Raw genomic sequence first — 12,874 nt, 5'->3', positions numbered from 1 at the left:
ATATCAGCCTTCCTCAGTTTCTTCTTGCATTGCAAAGTGTTTCCTTATTTTGGCAACAGATAGGGTTGTTGCTGAAATGCCGTCAAAGCAAATGGCACCCCCTCATTTTCCTTCGTTTTTCCCTGCATGTGGTCAAAGTTGGACACCGCAGGAGGGGGATGGGACAGAAGAGTAAAATCCCTTTCTTTTGGCTAAAAGAGAAACAGAACTGAAGAAAAAAATAAATAAGAAGAACCAACATGATATCAGCCATCAGCTCCGTGTCTTCTAGAGAGCCACTCAAATATCTAAATGTTACAACGTCACAAACACCATAGAGAACTAAAGCACTTGTCGCCTGTCTCTTTCTCAAAGGATTCTACCTATGGCGAATAACAGAATAGTGCGGGAAGAGTCTGATATAAAATGAAGAACCATGCCAATATTAGAAAAAAAACACGGGAGAGTCAATATTCTAATTTATTTAGGGCCTTCGTGGTTTAAAAAAAAAGAAAGAAAACCCAGACCAAGATCTGAAATGTATTCACAATGTGACTCTTTTTAGTGGAATCAATTTCCTTATTTTCTTTTCAAAATATGACCACCAGATTTACCCTCTCTCTCGCCTTCACATTCGAATGGTCCTGGGTTCGATACCAGTGGCTGACCATCCTGAGCTTTTCCTATTACAACAGGAAAGGGCCGCAATGTTACATTCAGCCTTGGGGACCGGCTTAGAAGGACAGGGGGAAGCATATTCCCTGCTTGGTGTTGTTTTTTATTTGGGGGAAATATACCACTTCATTAACAATAGAATTAAAAGATGTGTCACCTTCTTCAGATGTGTCATTCATATCCAAAATTATTGTCGCATGTGTCTAAATATGTTGTTGTAGAAATATAATTTTTTTATAACGAATTCACCCGGTATTTCTTATAATGTTAGTATGTGTACAATCGGCGAAGACATGTATGTGGCAAATTTCATGTCAAAAGAGCAGTAAATAAGAACAATAAAACGAAAATAAAATTTTCTTGTCCATTTAGCAGCATTTTGTTTTATTCATTCTAATTTTCGTATTTATTATTTTCCTATGAAATTTACCACATATACATTTCCCGATTGTACACATAGTATCAGTATTAAAAGTACGAAGCAAAATCATTATTACATTATATTCTTACAAGAAGACAGTTATAGATATGCGACAATCATTTTGGACATGAGTGTACAAGGATGTAACAGATGTTTGTTTCAAACATTAAATAAGTGTTCGTATAAATTGAACTTATTTCCTGACGTCATAGAACTAAGAACTGTTGCACAGCGACGTAAGTCCGGTAACAATACAATATTCCATTGTTACTTTCATACTTTGCAATATATCTATTTATTTTAAAAGCAAATTTTATTTTTTTTATTTTCGATTTCCTTATCCTAAAATAAATACTAGCCTTTAACCAGCCCTGGTTTCCCTGGTTGCATATCACTTTAGGATTTGGAAAATATGTCCAACGAATAAAAAAAATGATAAAACACCTTTTAAAGACATTCTTTTGTTTATCAATTCCCACTAAAAAGTTAAAAATAGTTTTGTTTATGCAAGACTAAATAAAAAATGGGGCGCGTCATTTTAAGAATTTATAAAGTAACTGTAAGCCTATATTAGAGCGCATCCCATTTTTTTTAGTCGCATAAACATTTTTTTTTTTTTTTTTTACTTTTAAGCAGGGGGTGCTCTTAACCTATGTCCCGAACCTCTACTTTTACGCTCTCTTGACAGTGACGTCACCAGCGAGGAACTTAGAGCTTGTCGTCTGCTTGGCGCGCGAAGATTTCCTAGTAAGACCACAAACAATTCTTTATTTATTTTGGGTTTTTACTATGTTGAATTATGTTGCTTTCATTTCTAGTGGTGTACGTGGACGAATATTATTTAATAGAAAAAAGGTCTATATCTCGGAAGATTTCTTTACGTGGCTTGGTTGTACAGACATGCAATATTGCAAGATAGTGTGAACTTGAGTACGTGTGTATCCTCGTCGTCATAAGTGCCTTTACATCGCAGTGACGGGTATGTGACCGCGCAGTACTCCAAGGAAGGGATGGTTGTATAAAAATTTTTGATTAATTTTGAAGAGTTTTTATTTTGACTAGGGAATTAACATAGGTATAGGGAGTAAAGACACAGATTTGAAGCATCAGTGCACGAAAAGATTCGTATTCTCGGTTTTTCTATTTATTGCTTTATATGTTAAGTTAAACACCACAATATGTATCACTGATATCGCAGATCGAATTATTTTGTAAAATCGTGTCTGTAACCTATTGTCAAAACATTCATCTCAAGACATGATGTAGAGAAAAGAGAAAGAGATAAGACATCTGTAATATATGTATAATTACTCAATAAGTAATTATAAATAAATTAGACTCAATAAGTAATTGAAGAAATTAGTTAAAGGACACGTAAGAGAGCGAAAAGGAGGTCTAGAAGTCTGAACTTTTTAGAAACGTCCTAGATAGGTGAAAATATAGTTAAAATTGCAAAAGGTATCATGTAATTTATCTTTCTTTTCTTATATCCTAGTATACTTTTTTCTTTCACATCCAAACATCTCTATTCAGAATTACGAAATAAAGGTGAAGAGAGAAACATTTCCGTCTCAAGAATTATATCAGAAAAAAATCTTTTGACTTAGGCTAGATTCGAACTCGTAACCCTTGAATCCACAAGTCTGCGCTCTACCGATTTTTTTTTATTGCAAAGAGTTTATAGTCATCACATTGGGCTGTTATTCAGGCGAGACAAAACATGTTGATTAAAAGTTAGATAACAATTCACAGGTAAGAAAAGTACATACTAGGTTATGAAACTAAGACAACCAAATAATTGGCAAAATGTTTTCGTTTATATTGCACAGGAAGTTTCTGCAAATGGTGTCGCAGATAAGACGAATACACATCGACATGATACGGTCGATGTGTGGTAAGCACATATAGAAGAGTATATGCAGCGAGCCAAGTTACACTGTTATTTTTTGCATTAGGGAAATAATGAAAATCAGGATAAATAAGAATATTGTTAGCCATAATGTAGTGGGGAGACGAGCGACAAATCTTACTTATAAGTAGGCTAAAATGGTGCCAGTACAAAATTGTAAGCGATGCTCAAGAGTATCTTTGTTATTGCAGTGAAAACACATATTGTGATCCACCATTCCTAAGTTAAAGAGGCGGTCTAGCGTTTCGTATTTGTTGTTGACAATGAAATACCAGAGCGATTTTTGCTGAGTAGTTAAGAAAGGAACGTTGATATTTCGCCAAATATAAGGCCAGTGAAGTTGTGGCTCTTTCAATTGAATATGAGGCGTGACGAAGTGTTGTGTCTGCACATAACGGCGATAAATTGCTCTAACAGGCATGAGGTCTAAGTTGCTTCGGGCAATCAGCCCATAGGCTATATCAAGAACTGGTTCTCGCAGGTGTGGGAATTTATGGCCCCAAGGAAAAATGTTAATAGGTGTTTAAGGTCGACACAAGCTAAACAAGCAGAGATAACATTACTAGATACACTGTTCTTATCATTCGTGAACACGTCGATGGTCGTTTCAATAGTAGTGCCTGACCTTGGAGCAATATGTTTTGAAATCCTATGCCACCTTGTGCCGGAGGTAACACGAGTTGCTCACGTGAAACGCGAAGCACTTTATTATGCCACAGAAAGAACAAAGCTTGACTCGTGAGGAATTTGTATGTTTGTAGGGGGAGAGGAAAAATAGAGCAAACAAACCACAGAAGGCTGAACGTTTTTTGTTTGAGAAAGAAATTTCTACTGATCATGTCCATATTGCGGGGTTTATGTCGTATTAGAAGACCACGTATTTTGTGTGCTATGATATCATAAATGAAAGTAATGGTTTGTTTGATGGTATTGAACCACTCAATACCCAGGATTTTGACGGAATTAACTGCCGTGTAGTACGCACTATATTGATCCTGATATTTTGGATGAATACAGAGGAGCTTTGTTTTTTGTTTATTTAAGCTTGCTCCTGAAATGCTTTGATACGCGTCTATAAGATTCTGAATATTTTCGAGGGTGGAAATACTGTTCACATAGAAGTGTACATCATCTAAGTAACTCGCGACTGAAATAGAGGCGTGGTAAATTTTGATGCCATTGAGTTTGGTCTGCGCCGCGTATATTAGAGGTGCGATTGAGAGACTAAATAGAATACTGGACATGGTGTCACCTTGAAGAATTCCAGCACACAAAGGGATAGCGGAGCTTAAACCACCATTAAGTTTCAATTTCGTAATTCTGTTGTGATACACTCCCTGAAGCATGGACAGAAAAATGCCATTAAATCCAAATTTGTGAAGGACTTTAAAGAGATAGTCGTGTGATACCCTATCAAAAGCTTGTGAAAAATCAGTGGATAGAATGGCCACAGGAGTGGGGGTGGCAGTCTCATGATAGGCTATAAAATCTCTTATGTTAGCTAAAGCTTCATAAAGTAACGCATGGTGTCCATGACCGTATTGACAGGAACTAAGCAACCTATATAATGGTTCATACGAAGCACTAGACATCGTGTTAAGATTTTTAAATCGGCACATAAAAGACTGATCGGGCGGTAATGATCAATAGACGTAGAGTTAGACTTTTTAGGTATTAAAACAGTAATACCCGTAGAGAGAGATTCTCCTAAAGTAAAATTTTCTCGATATTCATTGAAGAGATCCGTGAGAAAGGATGCAAGAATATCAATGAAACTAAGATAAAATTCTAAAGGAAGAGAGTCAATTCCAGTAGATTTGCCACGTTTTCCTAATCTAATGGAGGTCTCAACTTCATCGATGGTAAAGGGACTGTTTAGATACTCTTGAGCATTAACATCTAGGATTGAAGGGATATAGTCCAAAAGAGATTCATCTTCATTATTTACAATACTGAACAAATTGGGGAAGTACCTGCAAACCTTCATAAATTTGGCCATCCGTGCCCCTAATGGATGAAATCAACTTTTGTTTGCCTCTGTGTCGTTCTTTTTGAATTTGTACAATACTAGCCTGTTCCATGTCAGCGGCCGGGGCAATTTTGCTGCGAACAAAAATAAACACGCATTCGTTGGTTATGCAATGACAATAGATGGGCTTTGATTTCTTGTATTTGAGGCCTGACCAGGCGGCCTCGCAATTGTTCTTGCATGTATTCCTTGAGTAGGCGCGAGTAATAGTTATATTGAGTATTATATGCTTGGTTCCTTTGGATACAATATTGCTTACTTATAGATCGAAATCTAGGTTTAACTCGCTTATCCCAAAAATACATAAGTTTGCCCTGATAGCGTGATATTAATGGAGACAAGATTCTCCATTCCTCTCGAATTAAATGCTGATATTCAGGGTCCATAAGTATCGAAGTGTTAAAATACCAAAGAGGACTACTTCTCAAAAATTTTGACACTGGTAGGGTTATTCTCATAAAAAGAGCATAATGATCGCTAAAACAGACAGGTTAGAGGGTAACATCTCGTACTTGTGCTACTAGTGAGCGACTTACGTAAAAACGGTCCAAGCGACTGGATGATTTTGAAGTATGAAATGAGTGACCTGGGTCACTGGGTCGAAAGTGACGCCACACATCAACTAGATTATATGTGTCTACTATTCGCTGGAGTGCAGGAGAGAAGTTAAAGTTGGGAATCTGGTCAATAGGTTGTAAAACGGAATTAAAATCTCCACCTAAAATACAAGGGTTGGCACCATTAAATAAAGCCTGCGCAAGATCAGTGTTGAAGAAATCCTGTCTCTCTCGCCTTTTGTGAGACCCAGATGGCACGTAAATATTGCATAATTTGATGCGGTCAAGCATTCCAATGGAGATTCGTTCATTTGGGTGATCATTAACGGCCTTAAATTCTAGATCATTACGGTAGATGATAGCTGTACCTAGCCCATTCTCCGTAAAACGAGAATAGCATGTATGATATGAAAGACAACTATACTCTTGAAGGGCTACTTCTTGAGCGAACAACACATCAATGCCTGCTTTGTAGATAAAGTCTCTTAATGCTTCTTGTTTAACAGGAGAAGTAAATCCATTTAAGTTAATGGTGGCAAAACTAAAACTATACATAAAGATAATCATAAACAAAAATAAAGTGAAGCGAAATGTTAAACACTGCATAAATGGCTGTAATATAGACCACAATAGAAACAAAGAAAATAATTATAAGTCGTCCCCAACGGGGATACCAGCTTTCAACTTTCTCAAAGTGGCCCGGATTCGGGCACCTGAAACTTGGGTAACATCGGAAGTACGGCTTCCTTTAGAATTTTTCGAAACTCCACTAACAGTTGTCTTTAGTTTGGAAAGTTTACGTTTTTCGTATACAGGAGCACTGAGATACAGGAGCACTGAGATTCACTAGCAGAGTCACTGGTAAGGGGTTGTACATTCCTATCGAGAGTGATGTTTGAGTCTGCTCCCAAGTGCACGGCAGATTGATTATCATGGTCCATGGGAGCACTCGGAACAACTTTTATATCCTGAACTGACGGTTGGTCACCTACCTGAGCAAGTTGTCCTTCCTGGATAATTTCCTGGGCCTTGGGATCAGAATTAGTTGAGGGTACTGCAGTAGGTTCCGAAGGAGCAAGAACTTCCGGGTCAGTAGAACGAACTCCTTCCATAGGTGGGTCGGGGAGAATGTCTGGATCTAGGGATGTTTCAACTGCTGGAACATCTTGACTTGCAGCACCAGAGCGAGCAGAAGTATGCAGAGGAAATTCCGTGTAGTTATCAGTATGCAAAGCATCTTTGTCGTGTGGAAGATTATGAGGTATACGGAGCGGTGGCGGTTGCGGATTAACTTCTAACTTGCGGATTAACTTTGAGTTGCGGAACTTTTGCGGGGGCACTCTTGAACAAAATGGTCCTGTGAATTGCACAACGCGCAAGTTTGGATTTGTCCTGAGTAACAACAAAATAGCCTTAAACCACACACTGTAATAAATGAAGGAATATTTTGTTTAACCTTCATCTTAATTAATTTACGTCCAGTACGGGTGACATACACATGGTTCGCAGAATACTGTTCGTCTATGATTGACTGTATTTCACCATAATGAAAAAAAAAACCGAGTTAACTGTTGGTTACTAACAAGTAAACCTTACGTTTGGGTGAATCGAGTTGCTAACTGAGACACATATGAGAAAGCAGTACTAAATGTCGTCAGTATTTCAGTGAAGTTGTAGGTGCGAAGCTCCAGGGGTTTAGGAGATACAGCTACCAGAACATCACATCGAAGTACAGAATAGTCTTCATACAGTTGGAGGTAAAAGCTCTGTAAGACCACTTGTAACGACAAAAGGTAAATAATAAATATATGGGTACATATTAGGACTAGGGGGAAGTCATATAGTAAGGGTATACCTGACGGCGGCCATCTTGAAATCCGCCATTTTTAATTAAGGTTAAGTTTTTAAAAGAGGAATAGAGTCATGTGATACATGATTTAAGGCGCAAATTTAATCACAAGAACAGTGGTGACGATAATTTTGTTTTACGCGCAACTGGTAAAAAGATACAGGGAAATTAAATATTGTTGCAGCATATATAATAGTCCTTTACCCCACTTTGTAAATTTTGTGTTAATGATAATAATTAAATAAAAAGCAGGTGGATAAATATTAGGCCTATTGCAAGAGTTGCCTTGATGGCGGCCATGTTCAAATCCGCCAATTTGAATCAGACAAAAGTTTTAAACAAAACGCAAACATTGACACCTTATTAATAGCAAATTTTACCATAAATCCAACGGTATAACCATTTTTGCTTTATCATTAACCAGCATTTGTTATCACATAAACAAGTTGCTGATTTAAGGAAAAACGACCAAAGTGGAATTGAGTTATAGTTGAACTTGGGTCTTTCTTCCAGAAAAGTCCTCAATTAGTACAATCAATATGTAGTTCAGAAAAGAGTGCATGACTTGCACAAATGCTCTGCTCACAGTGAGCACACCTGACAAAGGCAATCGAGTTACACTTGACACATTTGTCGTTAACAACTCCGTCAAAGCAGTAGTCGTAAGGAGCGAGCCATTTAATTTTGTGCTGGTTAATGATAAAGCAAAAATGCTCATACCGTTGGAGTTATGGTAAAATTTGCTATTAATAAGGTGTCACTGTTATGCGTTTTGTATAAAGCGTTTGTCTGATTCAAAATGGCGGATTTGAACATGACCACCATCAAGGCAACTCTTACAATAGACCTAATATTTATCCACCTGCTTTTTATTTAATTATTATCATTAACACAACATTTACAAGGTGGGGAAAAGGACTATACATACGCTGCAACAATATTTAATTTCCCTGTAACTTTTTACCAATTGCGCGTAAATCAAAATTAACGTCACCATTGTTCTTGTGATTAAATTTGAGCCTTAAATCATGTATCACATGACTCTATTCCTATTTTAAAAACTTAACCTTAATTAAAAATGGCGGATTTCAAGATGGCCGCCGTCAGGTATACCCTTACTATATGACTTCCCCCTAGTCCTAATATGTACCCATATATTTATTATTCACCTTTTGTCGTTACAAGTGGTCTTACAGAGCTTTTACCTCCAACTGTATGAAGACTATTCTGTACTTCGATGTGATGTTCTGGTAGCTGTATCTCCTAAACCCCTTACATGTTTTTGTTTTACTTGCTATGTTTCAACTTTGATATTAGATCTTAGAACCCTAATGTAACTTATTTCCCTACTTCATATCATGATGAATGTTTTCACAACAATGATAGTCGGGCGGTAATACAGAATTTCATTGTTCCTGCAGGGCCGGATTTTGAAGCCTGCGAACTACGCGTTCGCAGGAGGCGCCAGGTGAACAGGGAGCCAAATTAGAAAAATGAATTTTGTTTTAAATGTAAATATTTATTTAAAAAATGTTATGATGAAAAATTTTCCTCATATAGCTTCAAATAAATATTGTACAGACTGAGATACAGATAAAATACATCAAAAGGACAATAAAGTCGAATCTTTGCGTGGTTGGCTGTAAAACACCCTTTACAAATGAAATGGACTCGTACATCAATTGATGCCAATACCACACGCACAAGTGATGCTAGTTTGAGAAAAATTTCCACGGCAGAGGATAGACCTTTTTAAAGAGGAAAAAGGGATATTTTACGAATATGAGATAAAATGAAGGTAAATTTAGCTTTCCAATAGATGTTGTATTAAGCACTATGACCGTAGAGCTAAAGACAGTGGTATTCTTTCCACAATCCCACCATATGCACAAAATACAAATATAACAGACTCTTCATTCCTTCCTCAACAATCCCTCCGACACCTTGCTAGAGAATATCATTGCCAAATATGTCTTTAATATCCGAATGGATCAACAAACGAAAGGAACTCAACCGCAAGTATTGTTTATGGATTGGGTGGCATTATCACAGTAGAAAGAAATGTCTCCAAGGGTGCTCCTCCATCTTGTCTTAAACAGTGTCTTCGCATACTACTTTGGTTCAATGACCTCAGTTAAGGGTTGAGAAAGATCACCGTAAATGAAATTCACATTATCAAAGTTGAAGCAAGCATGCGCGCCCAAAAGGGGACGAGGGGGCCGGGCCCCACCTGGCTTACGACAAGTATAATATATATGTATAATTTCTTAAGATTTTCTTAATACAAATAAAAATACCAAACGTAATATACCAACCAGGAAGATGACCCCTCTAAAAATTCTTCGGGCCCCCATGCAAGCAAGTAGGCTTTTCTTGTCCATTCGCCCAGGGAGTGGAGCGAATACTAAGAAAAGACGGGCGGTACAAGTGGATTTTTTTAAAAATCATTTCTGAGGGAAACTTTAACTTAAGTTCCTAATGGCTAAAATCGCTGTCCACTGCTTAATGCTCACTTTGTTTAATATCTATTAGTTCATTTGTCGTTCGTCAAGATTTTCATTTCTATCCGAAGTCATGTCGTTTTTGTTTTATTTTTTAAATGTATAATGATGTGTGCTTTCACTTTTTAATAGTACTTTGTTTTTCATGTAATAATAATGAGCAACGATATAAAACCAAGTGAGCATTTTATCGGAAAATAAAGCTACAAAACATGAAAGAAGATAAGAGGCAACCGAAGGCTCTAAAAGGTTTCTTTCGCCCTCTGGACAAAATCATACAAATGTTGAGGTGGGGAGTTGTCAATACCAGTCTCTGTTAACGAAGCATTTGCAGGTCGACATTCTTTTGAAACTGTAAGGTTATTTTACCTGATTGCAGTAATTTAATTGTTGAATTAAAATGGAACGATACGGTCATTTCTGTTACGGGTCTGAATTAAATTTCATGTATTTCAAAATATGTTTGAATACAATTAGTTTTCACGCGGCATATAAGTATATAACTTGAAAGGATATAATCGAAAGCGATGAAAGGTCATTTGGACGACAAGTAGGTTTTTTTTTCAGTACTCTCACTTTCAATCACAGCAGCATATACAGATGCTTGTTTTATTATAACAGTATAACAATAATTATTAATCCATTCTCTGTTATTAAATTTAGATGGAGCGATATTTTAAATTAGTAATAATTCTAATGCAAAGTAGAGTTTTGATTATTAGTTACTATGTTCAGGGATGCATAGACATAGATGCTAGGGATGCACACGAGACGAATCGAGACAGGATTTTCCAGACAAAATTCGAGTCGAGACACGGTTCTTCCAATAGAGAAATATACATTTTTCGAGTCGAGACATCACTTTTACAACACATTTTCGAGACGAGACAGCTACACATCTTGTCTCGTGGGCATTCCTAATAGGTGCAGTGTTCCTTTCAGAAAAAATCTTCCGGGGGGGTACACTTAGTATTCAGAGGGCCACTGCTGCTACTCTTTTATTTATTATTATATTACAGACGTATTATTTTGATCTCCTCCCGGGGGAAAGTGGCCCCCTAAAAATATGTGTGGACGAAACACTGCACAGGTAGTCTGAGAGTCTGGATCCTTGAATTCCTGGCAGATACACAAAATTATTTGCATTTGTAGGCTATTCCGAAAAATCTTCGGACCCGAAAGAAAAATCTTGGGTGCATCTTTGCTTGTGTTTACATTGTGTTACTGCCTGATTTCGTACGTTTATGTTGGAAAGAAACATGAAAGAATTGAATTGTTCTATAGGCCTAAAGGGCCCTGAAAAGAATTTTTGCGAAGGAACCTGATTTTAAAGTGCCACTGGATCGAGGACAAATTAAATATCAATTAGGACACACACTTTTGTCATTTGTTGTGTATTGAACTAGTTTAACTAAAATTAATAAAGAATCATTTGAAATCAAGTATATCTCAAGAACGATTAAATGGACTAGCTTTGATGGCCATTGAAAATTACATTCTGAATGAAATTGATATTGATGCAATAATAAGAGATTTTGCCAAATTGAAAGCCAGAAAAGTGTCTTTATAACATGAACTTTACAGTAACAAAGAAAACGAGAAATTAAGCTAACTACCATATTTGTATCACTAGAAAACACTATTTAAATATGCTTTTAATGAAGTGTAAGAGCATATCTCTTTGTCAAAATCAAACCTGTGATAATGTTAGACTTAAAGCTCATTAGTTTTATTCTATTTCGACTTTTATGTTTCAACTGTATTTGTCAAAATACATCTTAGGTATACATTTTAGTTGTTTCCTGTGCTTATTTAATAAAAAAATATATAAATTATTAAAACAGGAACTTTGATCAGGATTCATCCACAGTTAATTAGGTTTAATTTCACCATTTTCCTTTAATACTCACAGGAAGACTGTATTATTATATATTGAAGAAATTTGTAATTGTAACAATTATCTGAAGAATTTTTGTCCATTACAGCATTCTATTCTTTTATTATCATTTAGGCGGGGGCGACTAAATATTGTTTATTTACACTTACAAAATGTCTACAACCGATCCTGTTACTGTTTTATATATATATATATATATATATATATATATATATATATATATATATATATAGAGAGAGAGAGAGAGAGAGAGAGAGAGAGAGAGAGAAAGTTTTGATTCAGAAAAAAGTACAGTTGAACGTACGATGCAACATGGGCTCCTGGAGGAATTTCAGACGAATTTAGTATACGTATACATTACCATCTGAAATATTTAACCCTAAAAATGCTTTCGATCACTGAAATATATTCCTGCCTACGCTCCTGTAAAACAGTAAGAATTTTAGGGACTGATTAGGGGGTAATGCCTCCCTGGAGCAACGACAGTTCCCCAGAAATCATACGTCTGATAGGTCCGGATGTGACACCAGTACTTGTGTATTACCACTCCTCACTCTCAGTGTATTGAAACTTAAGTCAAAGGAACTGTTCTGAAATCTTCACCGGTTCTCTTCTTTGAAACCGTATGCGAATGGGGCCAACCTTGGTCATATACCACATCTGGAATATTACCGTTTATGTCAGAGATCCCGAAAAATATATATTCGACACGAATAAAGGATGTTTTCGATTATTTATTTATTTTTTGCCTATCACCCTCCCACTCTGACCTCCATGCCAACCAAGGCTTAACTTGAACTTAAGCAACATCGACAGCGTCACTATTCATCTACGACCACGAAAACTAATACCATAACGATTTCGATATTAATATTGTTCATATTGAGTACTTTTACATGCCACTTCCCCCCTTATTACGGATGGCTTCAGTGTCTCGCCCCCACAACTATGGAGCAATTTCAACAAACTTACGTATAGCTATAAACCACCATCTGTAAAATAAATGTGCGGGTGACCTTTTTCGGGGAGGAATTCATTAGCTACTTTTCCAATATCA

This window comes from Thermobia domestica, chromosome 6, assembly GCF_964235325.1.
Source record: "Thermobia domestica chromosome 6, izTheDome1.hap1.1, whole genome shotgun sequence".
NCBI lineage: Eukaryota > Metazoa > Arthropoda > Insecta > Zygentoma > Lepismatidae > Thermobia > Thermobia domestica.
Note: the sequence above shows the minus strand (reverse complement) of the source record.